Here is a 22,200-nt window from a genome sequence, read left to right as displayed (position 1 = left end):
TGTGAGCCACCATATAGTTGCTGAGAATTGAACTCAGGACCTCTGGGAGCACAGCCTGTGCTCTTAACCACTGGTGCCATCTCTCCAGCCCTGCAGGTTCTTTTTTATTTGTGTGGTTCAGTGACTCAGTGTCTCAAGTTTTATGAGTTAGGTTTCTGTTTGATAACACGCCGTGACTAAAAGCAACTGGAGCAGGAAGGGTTTATTTCCATTTACAGCTCTCAGGTTCCACTCCATTACTGAGGGGAACTGGGACAGGAACTCAAGCAAGGGCAGTAACCAGGAGGCAGGAGCTGATGCAGAGGCCATGGAGGAGTTAAGTTTACTGGTTTGTTCCTCATGACTTGCTCAGCCTGCTTTCTTATACAACCTAGAACCACCTGACCAGGGATGGCACTGACCACAATGGTGTAGGCCTTCCCACATCAATCATCAATCAAGAAAATTTACTACAGACTTGCTTACAGGAAAATCTTATAGAGGCATTTTCTCAATGAAAGTCCCTCTTCCCAAATGACTCCAGCTTGTGTTACCTTAACACAGAAGTAACCAGAACACAAGTCTTTAATGAAATTTATATAAACCAAGTTGGTATCTTGACTGACAGAAAATGTGAACACTGGTTACCAGAATTCATGACCTGCCTTTAAAGTTTATAGCATTTAAGCTGGAAGGTGGTGGTGCAGGCCTTTGATCCCAGCACTTGGGAGACAGAAGTAGGTGGATCCCTGTGAGTTCGAGGCCAGCCTAGTTGACAGTGGTGTGAGTTCCAGAACAGCCAAAGCTGTTACACAGAGAAACCCTGTATCAAAAACAAAACAAAACAAAAGTTATAGCATTTGACAAGTCTGGAGCACAGTCAATTAAATTGCAGACAAATGCTTCTGGCTGATGTAACTCAGCTAAATAATACTACATGGCATCTGGAAACATACAAGATCACACTATGCAGTGGGGGTTGGCCTGGAATTCACTATGTAGATCAGGCTGGCCTTGAACTGACAGAAATCCACCAGTTTCTGGTAAAGGCATGTGCCACCATGTCAGCTCTAAATGTTTTTTTAAAAGATTAGTAATGATGATTCTCACATGGCTGGCCAGTTACATGATATTAGAAAAAAGCTCTGGTTTGTTTGTCTGAAAGAAGACAACACTGGCCACAATCATAAAGCTTTCCTAGACAGTGAAAGCCATTCTCAGGGACACCTTCCCAGCTCAATCCACCAAGAGAATATCAAAACCATGTCCTTTATGAGCTTCACAATAGAGGTTGTATTGAGACAATATAGGGGGTTTATCTTTCTACTGTGTGATAGTGAACCTGATGATTTTTTTTTTCTGAATGGTTAGTTGCTCCTAGGCAGAAGACATTTCCCAGGAGTAGGTTACACAAAGAAGTTAGTCCCAGTCAAAGAGGTAGAGAAGACAATTTGAAAATGTTCAACTTGACGATCTTAAGAAAGCTGGTGTTGTATAACCATTTCCTCAAGAGTAAAACAGTCCAAGAGGGAAGTCTTAAGCAGGAAGGTAAACAATGCAAAAACAGCTCCAGGAAGTCCCTGAAACTGACCAGATTCACTAGTCCACTCTGTTCCAGAGCAAGCAATAAAAGCTGAGCATCCCCCACAGATGCAGCAGAGCCAAGCTGCAAAATAAACCTCTCAGAACAGACCAGCTGCCTGGAAGAAACAGACACCAACCTAAGTGCTTGGAGGACATTTAGAGCAACTGAGGCACCTGGATACGCTCCCACCTGTTGTGCTGGCTGCAAGCTGTGCAGTGCACTCCAGGTTGTGAGTTGTTAACCTGTGATGGTGTGAATGTTGGTGATGCAGCTGTCTTTGAGTCATTTCTGCTCCTGCAAGTACCCCCCTCCGAAAAAAAAAAACCTCATTGTTTCACCAAATTATACTTTGGCAGTATCTGTACTTTGGTCTATCATGGGTTCCCTAACAGGGGCGCGTTGATATGTATGTGTGATGTCTCCCCAGGAAAGGTTTTGTCACACAACAGTTGGGAAACAGAGAGTGTAACTGAATATGTGTAATAAGAAAGCAGAAGGGGGAGGAATACCTGGAGGTAGGTGGATCAATGGAAAGAAAGGGCTTTAGAGGAGAGGAGTGAGTGAAAATAAAGTAAAATCACACACACACACACACACACACACACACACACCATGATGAAACTTATTATGTTGTATGCTAACTCAAAATCATTCAAAAGAAGATAATGGCTTTTTAAATTGAACATCACGTACACAAATAAAACATCCAGCATTTAGGGACTGTGAACATCCTTTAAAAAAAGGAAAAATCTAAAACTTCAGCATTTACTGAGAACTTAAAATGTGTATCATAGCAAAGCACTTGCTATGCAAGCTTGAGAACCTGAATTTGGATCCCCAGCCCCCACATGAAAAGCTGGGTATGAAAAAACATGCCTGTAATCCCAGCACTGGGGAGGCAGAGACAGATGGATCCTTGGCACTTGCTGGACAGCCAGCCTATTTGGTGGGCTCCAGAATCAGTGAGAGACAGTCTTTTTTTTTTTTTTGGTTTTCTGAGACAGAGTTTCTCTGTAGCTTTGGAGCCTGTCCTGAACTCGCTCTGCAGACAAGGCTGGCCTTGAACGCACAGAGATCTGCCTGCCTCTGTCTCCCAAGTGCTGGGATTAAAGACATGTGCCGCTACTGCCCAGCCTGAAAGACAGTCTTTCAAATAATCAGGGAGAGGGTGATAGAGGAAGAAATCTGATTGTCATCTTTGGCCTCTACACTTCTACACATACACGCATGCATGCACTACACAAAAGATAGAGATGTAGAAGGAAGGAATGTGATGATTAGCCATCTCGGCATGAAGAAGGGAAGTCATGGTTTCTGTGGCTTAAATATAGTGCACTCACCAGGAACTGTCTAATTAACACACTGAAACCATATATGTTGAACAACCCTGAGCTGATTTTACTTTGAAAGCATCTGTTCAAGGGTCTGTTACATAGTGTTTATTAAAAGCCTTGCCGGGTGGTGGTGGCGCATGCCTTTAATCCCAGCACTCGGGAGGCAGAAGCAGGCGGATCTCTGTGATTTGGAGGTTATCCTGGTCTACAAGAGCTAGGTCCAGGACAGGCTCCAAAGCTACAGAGAAACCCTGTCTTGAAAACCCCAAAAAATAAAAATAAAAAGTAAAAAGTAAAAAAGCCTTACTTACAGGCTTCCCATTGCAACCATTGTAAACTAATATAGAAGCCCAGGCCATTTGGGGAGCAATGACTGAGAGACCCTAGTCTTTGTGTTCCAGAGGGCTTAGTTACAGTTTTTAAATTTTGTTTTCCTTTTTATCCATTTCCTTTTTTTCCATTTCCTTTTTTATAAAATAATTTTAATAAGCATACAAAATAGTGAGTTTCTTTGTGATGGTTTTACATGTATGTATCATCATCCTTTGCTCTTATTTGCTTCACATTACCCTCAAATGTCTGTCCCCACTGGTCCCCTTCCTACCCCTAATTCTCCTTCCTCCCTCAAATTAGTCCCCCTACTACATTCATGTTATACTCCATTTCCCATCTTTAAAATAAATATCTCCTAAGTTCATTAGTTATGCTTACTTCGGCAAATAATTAATCAGGATGTTCATACATGTTTCTGTAGATGGTGTTTAAATAATGCACCAGTGTCACCTATCAACAACATCTAAATGACAGATCTTATTAACATTTAAGTGGTCTCAAACCACTAATAACTACTGACATTGGAAACACCCGGTGCTGCTTTGCTGTGGTCCCGAAGCATACTGTGATTTCACATGTGGGTCTAATTACCAACGACTAGAGTTAAGTGGCAGTGAGGCTTTCCAGATGAAATTGTTTTTGAAATGTACCTATTCAAACAAAAGTGCCTCATTTGAGGAGTGAATCGTGCTGCTGGCACTGGTCCATTACTGCAGCATCTAGTTTAATATGCAGGAGGCTATGCCAGTAGCATTCTCTTTCAATTGGATTTGCACAGAAAAAGGGGTCAACAACCTTTTTCTGCAGACAATCAGATGCTAAATAATTGTAAAGCATATTCTTTTTTTTGCTGTTGTTTATCTGCTTTTTAAACATCCCAATAAAATATAACCCTGCACAAAAATAGAGCAACAAGCAGCTTTTGTCTAGAGGACGTCACTGACAGGCCGCTGAAAATCACCACTTTTTATGTCTGGACAAAACATGGCATTTAGTCATGCTTTAGTATACATCATTGCACAGCGCATTAAATAACTGATTATTCAATTATTGTTGAATGATTATTTTTAAATTATTCAATGATTATTAAACCATAAGCCCTTTTTAAACCCAAAGAGGTAGTTTAAATAGTTTAGATCATGGGTTTTTTTGTTTTGTTTTGTTTTTTGTTTTCTTTTTATTGTTTTTCAAGACAGGGTTTCTCTGTAGCTTTGGAGCCTATCCTGGAACTAGCTCTTGTAGACCAGACTGGTCTCGAACTCACAGAGATCCACCTGCCTTTGCCTCCCGAGTGCTAGGATTAAAGGCGTGCGCCACCATCACCCGGCTTAGATCATGGTTTTAACGCTGTTCTTCCCAAATTGCCCACACATGCTGTAAAAAAAGAATTCCTCAAAATGTAAATTCTGTTTGCTTGTGAGAGTTATTTGTCTAAAAAACAGGAATCTTTAGTTGCTGTTGTTTGAGACAGGGTCTTCCTATTCAGCCTTGGCTATCCTGAAACTCACTATGTCTGGTCTCGAACTCACAGATCTGCCTGCCTCTACCTCCCAAGTCCTGGGAATTTACATTCGTCTATAAAAAAATGGTTGCTATTCATAAAATTTCAATTAATTATAAAAATAAAAGATCCTAATCTTAACTGTATTCAGTTACGACTCTGAAATATGTGAAGGAAAAATTAACAGTATTACAAGGAGAAATAGATCTTACCTTCATATTAAGAGATTTTCTCAGAAAAAGATAGATGAAAGTAGACAAAAACAATCATGATGATGTAGAAAATTAGGACAAGCTTTTTCTGGCAGATATAGCTATAAACACTAGCCCTAGCAGCTAGAAAACAAACATCCTTTGAAAGAACATATGAACAAGGTCACAAGTGTTCACTTACAAAAGTACCAAACCAAAGGAACAAATGGGGCCACATTGATTGCATGCTCCGCTTGCCAAATCACTTACAAAGCATGGTACTGCATCTACCTGGAAAAACAGCTTGTTTTTATCATCTACACAAAGGCGATATGTCATCTTTTGTTGGCCCAGTAGGGGAAACATTTATGAAAACCATAAACTAGACACAAGAAAGCAAGGGTCAGCACATTTCAAATAACCACTCTCTTTCAAATCACAGTCTTCTGACCTTGATGCAACTAAATTGGAAACTAATAATAAAATGATAAATAAAACGCCCATCCTTGGAAACTTAAAAACATCCTTTGAAGTAAGTCATAGCTCAGGGAAAATTCACAGTAAAAAGGTAAAATAACACCAAGACTGCTGAAAAAATTATACCTCAAAAACTAATGAAAGACTCAAAGCTAAAGGGGGATTTGAAGATAAATGTTTTTGCTTAACCTCATTATTATTGAAAGATAACATTGGAAATTAAAAAAAAACTAAGCATCCAACTTCAAAAGTTCCAAACACAAAAGCGTGGCATGATGGTTTACACCTGTCATCCTAGAGCACGGGACTCTAAAAGAGGAGAATTGCTGTGAGTTCAAGGCTAACCTAATGTATATAGCGAGTTCCAGTGTATCAAAAAAATGGTCCAAGGTTAAGGATGTAGTTCAGTTTATAGAATGGGTGCCTAGGATTCAAAAGGACTGGATTCTATCCCCAGCAATGCTCAAACTGGGTATGGTGGCATATGCCTCTGATCCTAGCACTCAGGGAGGTAGAAGCCAAGAATCAGGAGTTCAAACTCTTTCTCTACTACACAGTGACTTCAAGGCCAGCCTGGGCTACATAAGACCTTCTCTCCCTCCCTCGCTCCCTCTCCCTCTCCCTCCTTCCCTCCCTCCCTCCCTCCCTCCCTCCCTCTCTCTCTCTCTCTCTCTCTCTCTCTCTCTCTCTCACACACACACACACACACACAAACACACACACACACGCACGCACACACACACACAAATTAACCATTGCAACTATCACACTCAGTACTGTGACTCCTGCCTGCCTGTTAACGCAACCCCCTGAGAAGTATAGAATGGTCTGGGATCAGGGCTAGTGCCTAAAACACTACATTCCCAATGCTTCCCTAGCAAAAGCATCTTTCCCCTTGTTGGTAGAAGCTTATAATTCACTGATACCTATGTGTAAAGCTGAAAAGCAAACATTTCTTTACTGAGAAGGATAACTCTGTAGGGCTGAAGACGTGGCTCGGTGGTTAAGAGCAGGTATTGTTTTTACAGAGGATCCAAGTTTAGTGGCTCACAGTTGTCTGTAACTCCAACTCCAGGATATCTGACATGTTCTCCTGACCTCAGATACCTGCAACCACATACACATACCCCTACAAAGAGATAGATAGATAGATAGATAGATAGATAGATAGATAGATAGATAGATAGATAGATATGCAGAATTTAATAAAAAAAAACTTGGTCTTGTTAGAAAAGGATCATTCTTCCCCTTAAATCTTGGACTCATACATTCTGGATACAAAAGAAATATTGAGTTATATTAGCTATGCTTTAAAATACTTAAAGGGGGAACTGGAGGGAATGTTCAATGGTTAAAAGCTCTTGCTGCTCTTCTAGAGGTCCCGTTTGGTTCCCAGGACTCATATACGGTGGCTCACAACCACCTGTGACTTCAGCTCCAGGGAATTGGATACCCTGTTCTGGGTTATGTTGGCACCTGCACACTTGGCACATATGCATGCACATAAACAAAAATTAAAATTAATGATAGATATTAAAAGTTTTTCCAATGTTCTTTAGGAAAATACTATAAGCTTGCTAGTTACATTATTCTTTTTTGGGAGGGGTAAGTTCGAGACAGGGTTTCTCTCTGTAGCCCTGGCTGTCCCAGAACTCACTTTGTAGACCAGGCTGGCCTCAAACTCACAGAGACATGCCTGTTTCTGCCTCCCAAGTGCTGGGACTAAAGGCTTGTGCCCCCACACCCTGCTTGTTGTTGTTTTGGTGCCATAACTTTGCTTCCAGCAGGAAATTTCACCATTCTATTGAGCCACATTTTCCTGGTTGATAGAATGCTTGTTAGAAACCAATAGATTCCATGGGGTTTGGCTGATCACAATGTGTCCTCCGTCCTAAAAATGAATTGACAATGTCAACATTAGAAAGGACCGCCACGGTGATGGATAAACTATCCTGTGAGTCCGCAGGATGGTGCCAGCACAAGCATTACTAACATGGGAAGCAAATGCACATTCAAAGCATGTTTCTAATCCCGTGAAGATGTTTAGAACCTATCATATGATGGACGAGTTCTAGTATAACCAGCCTTCCACTAAGAGACTGCCTACCTGCTGCCCCTGAAGAGTGGAGCCATTCTGGTATTTCTGTGTTTGTTCTCCACTGATAAGCAGGCTGCCTAATTAACAGTGGCAGTGGACAGATCAGCTCCAGTAAGGGAAAAGCTGCTATTGAGTCCACACAGGGAACCCACTTCAACTGTCTCTAGCATTTATTCCTGTGCCTCCTGAGCAAGCACTAGGGTAGCTAAGGAAACAGGTCAGCTAACCTCTTTCAAATAGATCATTAGATCACGGGACCTCCTCCACAGCAGATATGCTTTGGAGACAATGTTATCTTCACAGTGGGGCCCATTCTAGAGGTCTGTGCACGTGTGTCTCTACTGGGTCTCCTTATCATCAAATTCCTATCTTGTTTTTTCCCCCATTCTTCAGCTGCTACCTTGTTAGTCTCTGCACATGAATAAGTGTAATCTACCTTTCCTTCCTTCTCTCCCTCTTTCATTTTTAAGCTGAATCTCTGTGTATTCCTGGCTGTACTGGGTCTCTCTGTGTATTCCTGGCTGTACTGGGACTCCCTGTGTAGTTCAGGCTGTTCTGGAACACAAAGATAACCTCTCTGCCTCCCAAGTGCTGGGGTGTGAGCCTAGCTGGGACATCAGGCTAGTTTGTTTCTTTTTCCTCCAAAGTAGATAATCAAACTCATAACTTTGGAGGATTTGGGAGTTTTAGGGTATTTTTCTCTTTTTGTATTTTCATATATTAATTGCGTGAGTTTGCTGAGTCATGAGGCCCAAGGAACAGAACTGTATGTACTGCAGTCTAGATTTGTTGCTGAGCCATCTCTTCAGATAGCGCTCAAAACTGGCCGTCCAACGGTTTACCCCATAAGTGGGTCAAAGTAATGTACCTAAATATAATATTTTATATATATATATATATATATATATATATATATTACCTTCTAAACCCTAGAGACTACTGAAGATGGATTTATTTGTAGTGGTTGATGCACAAGAAAACAACTTTAGGGAGTTTATTCATTTCTTTATTCATACTTGAGACAGGCCACATGTTTCCCAGGCTGACCTCAATCTTCCTATGGCACTGAGATTGACTCTGAACTTTTGATGCCACTGTCTTTATCTCCCAAGTGCTAGAATTCTAGGTGAGCACCAACACGCTGAGTTTCTGTGGTGCTTTGATTTGAATCCAGAGCCTCAGTGATGCCAGACAAGCGATCTACCAAGCAAAGTACCAAACCATTGAATGGAGTTTTTAAAAGGACATGTCTTCACATACTGCAAATGGCTGAACTATCTAGAAACATTCATGTAACAGACACTTGACCTTTCATGGGGGCTTATCTTCTTTCCTGTATGCATAAAGTATCTATTTCTTCCTGTTCAGTATAATTATTAGAATAACATCACCATCGTGTCTGTGGGATAAAAAAAAGATAACCAGCTTCTTTCTGGAATAGATTATGGCAGTAGATAATACTGAAGTTAGAGAACAAGGGTAAACATTTTTATCTTCTTTTTAATTGTTTTTTAGATTTTATCTTATGTGTATGGGTGTTTTGCCTCCATAGATGTACATGCACCAGATGAGTGCATTCCTGGTGCTGTGGACATCAGAAGAAGACATCAGTCCTTTGAAACTGTGACAAATGGTTGTGATCCACCAAGTAGGTGCCAGGGACTGAAGCCCCATATGCTATAAGAGCAGTGAATACTCAACCTCTGCGTCATTTCTCCAGCCCCAACCTTTTTTTTTTATTCTTTACTTCATAGCTTCAGGAAGGCAAGTCATTTTTAATAATAGTTGCTAAGGCAACATATACCAAAAGCTGAGCTTATTTTCTTCAGTAAAGATATAACCTTGGGAGGCTAGAGAGATGGTTCAGTGCTTAAGAACAATTGTTGCTTTTGCAGAACACCTGGGTTTCGTTGCTAGGATACAAGTTGAAGCGCTCACAACTATCTGTAACTCCAGCTTCAAATAATAATGTTCTCTTTTGGCCGCCAAGGGCATCCACATGGATCTACACACACACACACACACACACACACACACGTATATACACATGAATAAAAAATATTTAAGACTAGGTGTAGTGGCACACTCCATCAATCCTAGCAGTCAGGTGGCATGGTTTAGTATATAGCTGTAAATCCAAAGCCAGCCTGGTCTACATAGTGAGCTCTAGACCAGCTAGTGTTATATAGTGAGATCCTGTCTCAAAAAAAGAAATAAGTTTCTAAATTACAAATAAGACATTAGCTTGGGAATCACAGTTCCGATCAGGAACACTAGCACCTGTAGTAAGAGGAGGTTTGTTCATTTCCTGGCCAACCAGATTCCCGAAATAATCACACAGAAACTATATTATTTAAATCACTGCCTGTCCGGTCACTTAAGTGTATTGCTAGCTAGCTCTTACATCTAGAATTAACTCATTTCCAATATTTTATATTTTACCTCGAGGCTCATGGCCTATCGGCAAGTTTCCAGCTGGCAGCTCGCATCTTTCCCCTCTGGGGACTCTATCTACTGACTCTGCCTACTCTATCTGTCTATCTTTTCCAGCATGGCTATATTCTGTTAATCCATTGGCCAAGAGCAGCTTCTTTATTCATTAACCAATAAAAGCAACACATATTCATCTCTATATCATATCCCCCTTTAAATAAAAAAAAACATTTATAGGACAAGTAGGATAGAAGGAAAAAGACTGTCAAATCTTGCCAAGACAGGCTAAGACGGTTTTGAAAATTTTCCTCCCTCTGAAAATGGTCTGTCAGTTACACTAGGCCTTAGCCAAAGCTGGTTGCTCCAACGTTGCAAATGAGACTTTGGGTGATTGCCCAGGTAGCAGTCTCTGTCATTTGTGGCACATTTTAGAACTTGCTTGATTGCACTTCCTGCTTACTCAAGTAATATTATTTCTCTTCTCGGATCTTCGATGGGGTTGAAGACTAGATAGTTGTAGTGATTTTCCTCCCATGACTTGGCCAAGTTATTTATAAATAAGACTTAGACTCCTTAGGATAAGATAATTACTGAAACATTTATCACATGTTTCTTGCTTGATTTTTTTATGCTGGTTGTAATTCTAATTTTTATACTTGATATTTGTTCTTAATATATATAATTTTATAATAGGCTTAGAACTCTCTCTTTTAAACAAAATGGGAAAGTGCTGTAGGAAATCCTTCAGCCAGTAGCCTTTAAGTTATCCACCCACTTGGGCGTGGCCTCTTACACTATAAATGCTGATGTAAAGTGCGTGGTTGCCCTGTCTTCCGGCTGCTGGATTTGGTTGCTGTTCCCTGTTTGAGCAGAGGACTGTGATCTGCGAGTCTACCCCTAAATAAATAACCCTTTATTATACTCAATTCTGGAGCTAATGTGGGATTTCATTTTAGTGTCCGTCTTAAGCACCTGATCAACTAACAATAATCCATAATCATCCATCAAAATCTTACACCTTTTTCCATAGATTAAGCAAGATAAAGGGGAGAGATTGTGGTTGAAGTCATATTTCTGTGGTTTAAGTTCTTGTTTGTGGCTCTACTCATTTTGATTGTTCCTGGGATTCAGTACTGATTCAGTTTCAAGGATGGAAGGAGGGTGAGGTAAAGTTGCAGAGGTGATTTTTCTCTATACAACCCTCTTTCCAAGGGTCAGTGTGTCAGAAAAATAACGTGTGGTGATTCTGTTGAGATGGGTGCAAGTTGGCAGTGAAAATAATAAAGCCAGGGCTTCGTTTCCTATGTCCCCATTACAGAAGCAGAACAATCACAGCCCTCAATTCAAATGGGATATGAAATTGTTTATTACAGGGACTGGAGAGATGGCTCAGCAGTTAAGAGCACTGGCTGCTCTTCCAGAGGACCCCAGTTCGATTTCCAGCACCTGCATGGCAGCTCATAACTATCTGTAACTCCAGTTCCAGGGGATCTGACACCCTTGCAAAGACATACATGCAGGCAAAACACCAATGCACAAGAACTAAGAATAGATAAATAATTTTTAAATATTTAATAAAGATGTTTTAATGGGTATTACAAAAATCAAACAAAGAAAATGAGATTGTTTATTCTAAAGCCAAATATGAGAGTGACCATGGCCTTGGAACATAGACTTAAGTTTTACCAAATACCATCTTCCATCATGGTAATAGTTCATGAAGATTTATAGTCATATGCCGAAGAAAATCTTAACTCAAGACATTTTCCAAATACACTGCTGGAAACATCAGGGAGACCAGTTAATCTTATCAAAACAGTAATCTGATGTAGGCCTTAGACATTATCTGATAATATTCTTAGCCTTTGGACTGGTAGAAACTAAGAGGTCTGATAGCATACTCCAAAACCTATTTACCTAATAGTAACAAGGATGTTAGGTCACACTCATAGGTAGGTAACTCGTGGCTATTTAGGGGATCAAGTCTTAGATTTGAATACCCCAACTCCCTACAAACATTAAAGTGTAATCAATCAATCAGCCTTGTAAATTGTATAATGTAGGCAGGGATTTGGGGAGGTGACTTCAGTTGATGCCACTCATTGAAAAAAACCAAAGGGTCATACTGAGTATCCAAGATTTAGCATTGAAACAGGCATGCTGGTACATGTTTATAATCCCAGTAGTTGGTAATCTATGGTGGGGTTTTGGCAAGATAAAGCTCAACTTGGGCTACATAGTGGCCCCTGAACAGCTTGGGCTATATAGTAGAACCTTGTATCAAAATGCCACAAATAGCAATAAGAAAAAATATAGAAAAGTCAGTATCAATTCAAAGACAGGATCAGATAACTCTGAGAAGGGAGGTATTTCTTTTTCCTTGGACATGCTTATCTATTAAATGACAATAGGTCCCAATATGAGGAAGGCCTGCGGGATTTGTAGCACACACGTGTGTATGATGGCATAGCAGTAGGGTTCTTTTTCAAAGACATTCAGTTTCTGTCCTCATGTAGCGATCCCACATCAGTAAATTGGCCTAGAAGTTGTGGGAACAGTGTCTAGAAGTCTGCCAAGTGCCAAGTCAGCATCTACATGGCATGAAATATCCTCCTGAAAATTTCACAGTCAACCACTACAGTTTTTAGAGGTGAACATACTCTTGTCTTCACCCTATCACTGGTCTTGATTATGTTCATTGTGTCAACTTCAGTTCTGATACTTAAGTGTTATCACCTAGACTATATCCTTTAGGGAACTATGGTTTCTATTGAAATCAGAGTGCCTAGATTCACCAAGGTAACTCCCATTATCATCTCCAGCTTACAGATGGTATTTTATGCAGCTTTTCAATAATGCTGATGCTACTCTTACCAATGTTGAATTTTTAAAGAATATTTCATTTCTTTTTCTAAAAAGGGGCATGGTTACATAGGCCTTTAACTATTGGTAGCTCCTCAGATAAGTATGGAGTCTTTAGGGCCCCTCTGCAAAAGATGTTGGAATTCTGACTGGTTTGATCTCGTCCAGGTCTTATTCAAGTAAACATAGCTGCAGTGAGTTGCTGTGTACAATGTTATGGAATTTTTTCCCTTTGTTTTCCAAGGTAGGGTTTCTCTGTGTAACAGCCCTAACTGTTCTGGAACTAGCTCTTGTAGATCAGGCTGGCCTCGAACTCACAGAGATCCACCTACCTCCTGAGCACTGGGATTAAAGGTGTGTGCCACCACCACCTGGTGGAATAATCTTTCTGTACACTGTGAAGACTTATCTTTGCCAAGGCATCTTCTGATTGGATTAATAAAAGAGCTGACTGGTAAACAGGTAGGCAGGGAGAGGATAGGTAGGTGCTGAGAAAAGGTACATCCACATGCAGAGTGTTGATGAGAAATATGGGTTAATTTAAGTTGTAAGAGCTAGTTAGTAATAAGCCTAAGCTATCAGCTGAACATTTACAAATAATATTAAGTTTCTGTGTGGTTATTTGGGAGCCAGATGAAGGGACAGAGCTGACTGTAGGGACACAAACAAACTCCACCTACAGTACAACACGTATGTCAGATTCATAAGTCAGCATTCCACAGTTCTCCTCCCTATCCACTAGTTCTTCCATCCTTTCCATCCTCTCTTACACAATGTCCCTTCCTTAGCTGGGAAGAGAGTGATACAGAGGATTCAACCACAGCTGAGCACTCAGTTACTTTGCTCAGCATATTGACCTGCTTTAAGTCTCCTCATTAACTACTACCTATCAGAATATGGCCCACAGTATGAGGAGAATTCTGAGAGCTTGTGAGAAAATGCCAAGAGAACAAGACAAGTCTTCCAATAAGGCAATACTGTTGTGACCTCAGTTTCTTCAAATCCATGAAATTGTTCTTGGAATGTGTTTTCATGCCCCCTCCCAGGTGTAGTGGGTAGGAGTGAGTTTGCTTCATATTATTCATTACAACTGGCTGTTGTTATTTGTTTATATTCCCCTATGGAAAAAATGTTTTTTGCCGCATGCAGCTTGTCTGCCTTGTGTGCCTTGTCTTCCATGTGTGGCTTACCCTTGCGATTGTACACTTTACTCAGGTCCCACCACTTCTAGTGTGGTAAACAAATGGCCCCCAAATCAAGGCCCCGAAGTAGGCTATGAGATAAGAGAGTGGAGGTGGCAAGAACAGTGGGGCAGAGACCAGGGAAGGCTTCGCCTTGTGTAAAGCCTGTGCATCAGGTTTTAAAGAAAGAAGGAGCACGAGTATCAACATCACAACTCTTAGATTGCTTGCAAGTTGTTTATTATAATACCTTGTTTCCAGAAGAAGGAACTTTAGATGAAGAAGTACTGGACAGAGTTCAAAAAATATTGAAAATGCATACAAACAAGAGGAAAATGTCACCATTCAATTTTGGGTCACTGGGGCATTGATTCAGACTACGAGTGGAATACTCAAGGAAGATAAGGAGGCTATTAATAACAAGGAAGAAATAGCTAAATGAATTTAAATTGCATAATTAACCCTTAAAACTGGTAAAAGAGGCAAAGAAGGAGATGTTGCCCATTCCGGCAAAATCAAAAGTAAACACAACGCCACTGAAAAACCATGGACAAACTCCCCTACTGGAGCCTCCATTATCTACAGAGCCAATGCCATCACCTGAAAATGACCCTGAAGCACTGGGTGAGGAATTTGATAATGAGTCTAATCTTGAATCCTCTCCACTTCCTCATGAGGATTTTGCAAAGCCTATGAAAATGATAAATTTACAACCTAGACAATCTAAGGCATTGCAGGGAAAAGGAAGGAATTTACCCAACTCTGTCCTGCTCTCAATAGCTGCACTTGGTAGTTGCAGTGCAATTTCAGCAAAATTAAAATGTTTATCATGGGGGAGGGGTATGCATTTTTTTGTTGCAGATGAATCCACTGGAACATTATGGATTCTTTTTTAGTTGCTCTGGCCCTGGACCATCAAGGACAATGTCAGAGGACAACCAGATAGTGGAAGTCACCAGGATAGCAAACCTCCAGCTAAAGGGCAAAAGGAAATATCGACCATATTCTCTGACTAAAGCAGCAAAAATCTGTGGGTCTAAACCTAAATAGTTTAGCTATTTTGACAGTTGTGACCATTGTTTTACAATGACAGCAGGTCCTCTCCTATGTACTATGATACCCCAAGTCACAGGATTTTGGTCAGATTTACAATAACTGATATCCAGTTCCTCAGGTAGAACAGTTCTCACATCCAATAAGAAAGTGGTTTGTTACTTCCATAACCCCGATGTTTAGTCTTTCCTGGTGGTTTTTGTTTTGATTGTTGTTGTTGTGATGGTGGTGGGGTGTCTCTGTGTGTGTGGTATGTATGTGTGTGTGTGTTGATCAAACTTTGCTTGTTCTACACAAGTATTCTACTAGTAAGCTACATCTCTAGCCCATCACCAATATATTTCTTGATACAGTGGCCTCCTAAGAGGATGATCAACTGGGCAAGCATTTCTTTGAGTGGCTACATTAGTATGTTTTTATTTGTAAGTTCATTACAATAAAGTAATTTTTTATTTATAAAAACAGAAAATACCACAACCTAGGAAAGCCTTACGATTTGGGAAAATAAAGGTAGTTGGTCATCCTATAGCACAGATTTTTAAAAAGAACAAAGTCAGAATTTATTAAAAAGAGGTTTTCAAGGCTGAGGAGATGGCTTACCAATAAAGAACATTTATTATTCTTCCAGAAAACCTGAATTTGGTTCCCAGCACCCATGTCAGGTGGTTCAAAGCTGCCTGGTGATATGATACCTCAGGCCCCCTTACATACACACATACACACCACCACCACAAATTACATTCTTTTTAAAATAGCTTTTAACGGGCAGTAATTAGTAGAAAAAGAACAATGCATACCAACTGTGGCACTGGCTGCTCAAGGGAGAGCCATGTCAAGAATAGAGTTGAAAGGGAAGGCAGGTTCAGAGCAGATGTACATAAGAAGCCCATATCCCCCTTCTCCTTAGGAGACTGATGAGATGCTGAAATCTAACAATTGATCTGTTTGTTTTGTTCTTAGAGACAGGCAGGGATTTTCTACAAATCCCACTCCGTATGTAACCCACCTCAAACCCTTCTGCCTCTAGCCTCCTGAACACTGGGATTTATAGAATTTATAGAATTAAGGGCATGAGCCACTACACTTCGGTAATATCTAACAAGTGTATTTCTTTTGCTTCCATTTGGCGACAAGATATCATTTAGCTGGCCTAAATTTCACTATATGGCCAAGGATGCCTTTAATAACATGATCCTCCTGCCTCAGGAGCACAGGGATTACGTGTATGCACAGCCACAGCCACAGCCACACTTGGCTTGCGATCTAACAAGTCTGGTGGGAGGGGGGCAATGAGGTGTGGTGAGGGTTGGTTCTGAGGAGAATCAGCATTTCTTGGAAGAAGAACACTCCAGTGGAACTCAACAAAGAGCTAGATAGGTGCCCTTAGAAAGGACAAAGGGCTACTTCAATTTGCAAGAAAGGTTCAGGGTACTATGGAGGTTATTTTTCATTTTTGGCTTGTTTGTTTGTTTGTTTGTTTGTTTTTTGCTTGTTTTTCCAGACAGGGTTTCTCTGTGTAGCTTTGGAGCCTGTCGTGTAGACCAGGCTGGCCTCAAACTCACAGAGATCCGCCTGCCTTTGCCTCCCAGGTACTGGTATTAAAGGCGTGCACTACGGCCGCCCGGCGTGGATTTCACTCTTGAGTAAATCCTTTGCACTGCTTCTGCAGTTTCAGCTCATGCTTCCTAAAGAATACGTTCCTCAAGAACCTCTTTGCTAATGAGAAAGGGGATACTTATAATGTAGTATGCACTGATGGTGATTGCTTGAATTATCACCCATGGTGGTTTAAAAGCGAAAGCAATTTTAAGTCAAAGCTTTGCAAGTTCAAGTGGCTAGACCACCTAGTCCTTGTGGTGATGGTGAGTGCAAAGGATTCGGTTCTGGCCAACTCTTTCAGATATCCCTGGAAAGCTTGCATAGACAAGAAGACAAATTGCAAGTCTTGAATGCAAAATGCAGAATACACTGGGAAACCAAAGAGCATCAATGCCAGCATTAAAGTAGTCTTTAGAGTCACACAACAGAGATATGCCTAAAGATCATGCCCAGGGACTGATAATAAATGCTACGGAGGTGCTGCATCAACTAAATGAGCAGACTTACCAGCCTGATCTACAAGAGCTAGTTCCAGGACAGGCTCCAAAGCTACAGAGAAACCCTGTCTTGAAAAACCAAAAAAGAAAAAAAAAGAGTGAAATCTTCAAAGGAAGCTCTAGGGTTGGACAGAGGCAACACAAGCAGGCAAAGCAATTCTTAACTTGAAATGTTTGCTGATTGCATTGCGGGCAAGTCCCTCTCTCTCCCAAGGTGGAAGGTCACCAACGCAATCAACTTTCACAGGCAGTTGGTTGGATTTCCTCAGTCGCTGGTACTTTATCAGGAGTTCAGTGCTGTTCTCCCTGCTGGTTTGTTGGGAATGCTAAATCACCCATGTACAGGTAAAGCCTGGTGGCTGGAGAGAGGCTCAATAAGAGCTTGTACTACTCTCTTGTAAAGGTCTTGAGTTCAGTTCCCAGCAGCCATAACCGCCTGTAACTCCAGCTCCAGGGGATATGACTCATCTCTTGGCTTCAGGCACTCACATACACGCCGGAGTTTACACATACATAAAGAAAAATAAATCTTACAGAAGAAAAGGTGCATCATGGAGGAGAGAATAGGTGAGACAATTGCCTTATTCACTCTTGGGAAAGATACCTAAGAAGAAAACTAGAGAAGTGCTGACAAAAAAAAAAAAAAAAAAAAAAAAAAACACAAGGTATCACAATCCCCTGGAGGGCTTGTTAAACACTGCCTGCTGGGCCCAATTCCCAAGGCTTTAAGCTTAGTTGTTCTGGGTGGGGCTTAGATAATTTGCATTTCTAACAAGTTCCCAGATGATGCTGATGCTGTTGGCCTGGAGACCATGTTTTGAGAACTACTGCTCTAACTACACGTTAGAAACGGGCCCAGATCACAATCACCAGGTTGAATGGACTACCTAGATCCACAGCCTCAAGGGATGGGACAAACGGACACGGAATTTCATGAAAATAGAGTGGAGCATCAGGATGAGAGAATGACAGCGCCTGCTATGTCAGTCAATGAAGACATTACACAGAGACCTTAATGACCTTAATGAACAGAGAACATCACTACCAATTATGGCGATTTATAGTAATATTTCCTCTATTTTTTTCTGTGTTGGAGATACATTAATATTTTTTCTTTTTTAAATTGATTTTTATTGAGCTCTATATTTTTTCCTGGTCCCCTCCCTGCCTCTCTCCTCTCCCCTTCAGCCCTCCCCTAAGGTCCCCATGCTTCCAATTTACTCAGGAGATCTTGTCTTTTTCTAAAGGATACATTAAAATCTTAATACATTGATGGAAAAGCATTACAGAAAGGAAGAAAAGTCACTGCAAAGACATGAGAAGAATATGATATGCGTTTCTGGAATACTTCAAAACCAAGAATTAGGTTCTTTCTTCTTTTACATGTGCTTATTTCGGAGGATGAAGAGTGTATATGAATATGTTGTAGGCATCACGGGACAATGTTTGAAAGTTGGCTGTCTGCATTCACCACGTGGATCCCATGGACTGAACTCAGGCGGTCAGATTTGGTGGAGTACCTTTACCTGCTGAGCCATCTGGCTGTTCCAAAAATTATTTTTTGTTTTTATGCTTCTTTTGGAGACAGGCTTTCCTTGAACTAGCTACCTAGTAAGGTTAGCCTTGAAATCTGGGTTATCCTGTTTTTGCTTCCTGATTGCTGGGATCACAGGTGGTGCTACCGCACCTAGGTTTCCAAACCAAGAAGTTGGTATCTTTGTGTTCCTTTTTCCCCCCGGGACAATAAATAGCAATTTATTTTCTACAACATAAATAAGGACACACAACACACGTTGTTCTGCAACTTGCAGTGTCCCTTGATGATAAATCATGGATATTCATGTGATTACACTTAAGAGCTGCCTCACCATTTATAAAGGCTGCAAGGTATTCCATTGTATAAAATGTACATGGATTCATTTGCAAAAAAATCAGTTGTTTATCCATTTACTCCATATGAAGAGTTAAATTGTTTCCATTTCTTTTGTTGGTTTTTGGTTTGGTTTGGTTTTTATTGTTGTTTTGTTCAAGACATGGCTCTCTGTGTAGCCCTGGTTGTCCTAGAACTCGCTCCGTAGAGCAGACTGGCCTTGAATTCACAGAGATCCGCTTGCTTCTGCCTTCTGAGTCCTGGGACTAAAGGTGTGAGCCACAATGCCTGGCTCAATACTTGCCTGACTCCAAATGTTCTTAATGAGGATGCACATTTTGTGGGCATGTGTACTTTATCATGCATGCCTGTGTGCACTAAAATGTGCTGTGTGCTAAGTACTAGGTCACATGTTGAAAACAATGGTAAATAAGACATGATTCCTTTTCTCATGGACTATATAACTAGGGGATAAAACCATACACAAAAAAATGACAAGCTGAGAGAATTACATCAAGGTTAACAGACATTGTTAGGCTGAGTCAATGCACCCTCCCAATCCTATTTTGCCTGGGTTCTTTCTAATTTGACTATTGGCTAATGAGATCTTAGTGGGTTGTAATAGGTGATATAATGTATGTCCCCCACTAAATTCCCACATCCTTATCCTAAAAATCTGTGAATAAATTACATTTCATGGCAAAGGAAAACTACGGTTGCAAATACAATGAAAGAAGAATACCAGGGTCCTTAAATGTGGAAGATGGAGGGCTGCAGAGTCAGGAAAGAATGCATGCTCGCAGAAAAGGCAGTGAGGGTCTCAGAGCCTCAGTAGTAAAGAATGTGCATGAAGCACTGAGTTCCAGTCTCTGTAACACACACACACACACACACACACACAGAGAGAGAGAGAGAGAGAGAGAGAGAGAGAGAGAGAGAGAGAGAGAGAGAGAGAGAGAGAGAGAGAGAGAGAGAGAGAAGTATCAGAGTGGTGTAGTCAGTCATTGGCAGTAAAGATAAAAAGGAACTATCAGCCAAGAATATGACTTTCAAAACAAAGAGACATTTCCTTTCCTACAGTTTCCAGAAGGAACTTGGTCTTAGTGACAGGGATTTTAGCTTAGTGATCCCACTTTGGACTTCTGATGTCCCAAACAACAGATATTGATGTTACATTTGTATTTCTTGAAGCCACTAAATTTGTGATATACTGATAATTAACTGGAAGAAACTAACGCACGGCTTTTTTGGATACATGTTTGCTTTCCTTATCCAGGAACTCTTTCTCCTCTCCCTTATCATTGCCTTGAATGTGGACCTAGTGACATTGAGAGAAAGGCCAAGAAGGCTGCAAAGCCATCATCCCTGACCTTGCTGAGCTGTTAAGCAAGTGCCAGCAGCTCGTGTCCTTCAGCCTTCCTGTCGGTGAGAAAATAACCACACAAATCCTTATTCTTATGCCACTGTACTTAGGTATTCTGTACTTACAGACAAAAGCATCTCCGAGCAGTAAGGTAGAGGCACCAGGAGCTGTGAGAGAATATTACTGAGACTCAACCATAGGCACTCAAGGTCTATATGTAGGAAATGGAATTTTTCTTTCTCCCCTTCTGCCTTGCTCCCATTCATATGGGAGGAAGTTCTCTACCAGGTACAGGTTTTATGGACTTCACTATCAAACCTACTATCTCCAAATCTAAAGAGGAAATATGTGATCTCTAAGGAGGAAACATTCCATCTCGATGCGTTTTGCCAACCATTGACCAGTCACCTATTACTCCACCTCAACCAGAAAGGGAGGGAGACAACATATCAAGGAAATGTTCATTCTCTCTCATACGACTGAAGGCAGCCCTCTGCCGTTGCTTCTCCCTGTGTGCTGCAGCAATCCATTGTTCTCTACTATACAGTTTCTTACTGCAAGTACCCCTGCCTCTCTGCCTAAGAACCTCCTGTCCACAGAAGTATTTAACCAAACTGTAAGATGGAATAAAGATGTGTCAAGGAGTTATGGGAACCAGGAGCATCCCTTAATCAATGAGGATGGTGCTTTATAGTTAAAAAAAAATAATTGGACGGGGCAGTAATGCCATATGTTTTCAATCCAAGCACTTGGGAGGCAGAGGAAGGCAGAGCTCTGTGAGTTCGAGGCTACCCTGTCTACAGAGCTAGTTCCAGGACAGCCAGGGCTACAGTGAGAAACCCTGTATCAAAAATAAATAGATAGATAGATAGATAGATAGATAGATAGATAGATAGATAGATAGATAGATAAAAGGGATGCCATGACAAAGTACCTGGCTGAACAAACCTAAAAGCAGGAAACCTGTATTTTGCTTCATGCTTTCAGAGGCTCCAGTCCACAGTTGTGTGTTTCCCTTCTTTATGGGTTGTGGTGAGCAGAGCATTAGGGTGGGAAGGTCAGGGGAGGTTAACACTGGTCACCTCACAGTAACCAAACAGAAAAGGAGAGGAAGGAACCAGGGACAAGATATACCCTCCTAAAATGCACCTTTAGTGAGTCACCTGCTCTGGCCAGCCTCTGCCTGATAGCATTTCCAGAGCTTTCCATAGTCACACCACCCACTGTGAACCAAGCCTTCAACATGTGTGCCTATGAAGGACATTTCATATCAGAACATAATGGCGTGAGCCTGGCGGTGGTGGTCCGTGCCTTTAATCCCATCGCTTGGGAGGGAGAAGCAGGAAGATTTTGAATTCAAACCACCCTGGTCTACAGTGAGTTCCAGGACAGCTGCAGCTGTTATACAGAAAAGCCCTGTCTCAAACACTGCCTGCCCCCATAACCAACAACAAAACAAGTAACAGCGTGAATGAAAGGAAACTACTTTCGCTTTCTTGTTTCTTAGGTGGAAGACTCTAAGGCATGTTCTTTCTATTTAGTCTTCCTGAGATCCTGGTGGAGCTGAACAGCATTTGCCCAAAGCACTAACCTACTCATTAACAGAAGTTGTATTGTTTTCTTTTTTCCCAAGTCTAACTTCCCTCCATCGCTCCCTGGGATTACAGTACGAGAGAAAACTTTTGCTCTCAGATACTTACCTCAGGCCCTGTTTTAGTCAAAGTAAGACAGCAAGATCAGAAGTGATCCTGTAAAATACACCCTCAGGGTAGAGAAACCAGAAGAAATTCTTGTTACAGTGAATGAAAGACCTGTATGATGAGAAGTTTTATTGTAAAGTACAC

At 41.1% G+C, this 22,200-nt stretch overlaps 1 long non-coding RNA gene across 1 annotated transcript in view; it reads right to left on the bottom strand.

Moving 5' to 3' along the window:
• Window positions 1–22,200, bottom strand: part of LOC119804619 — a 110,719-nt gene that overhangs the window by 13,264 nt on the left and 75,255 nt on the right. The window lies entirely within an intron of this gene.

Source organism: Arvicola amphibius, chromosome X (assembly GCF_903992535.2).
Source record: "Arvicola amphibius chromosome X, mArvAmp1.2, whole genome shotgun sequence".
Taxonomy (NCBI): Eukaryota; Metazoa; Chordata; class Mammalia; order Rodentia; family Cricetidae; genus Arvicola; species Arvicola amphibius.
This window is presented reverse-complemented; position numbering and strand designations above follow the sequence as displayed.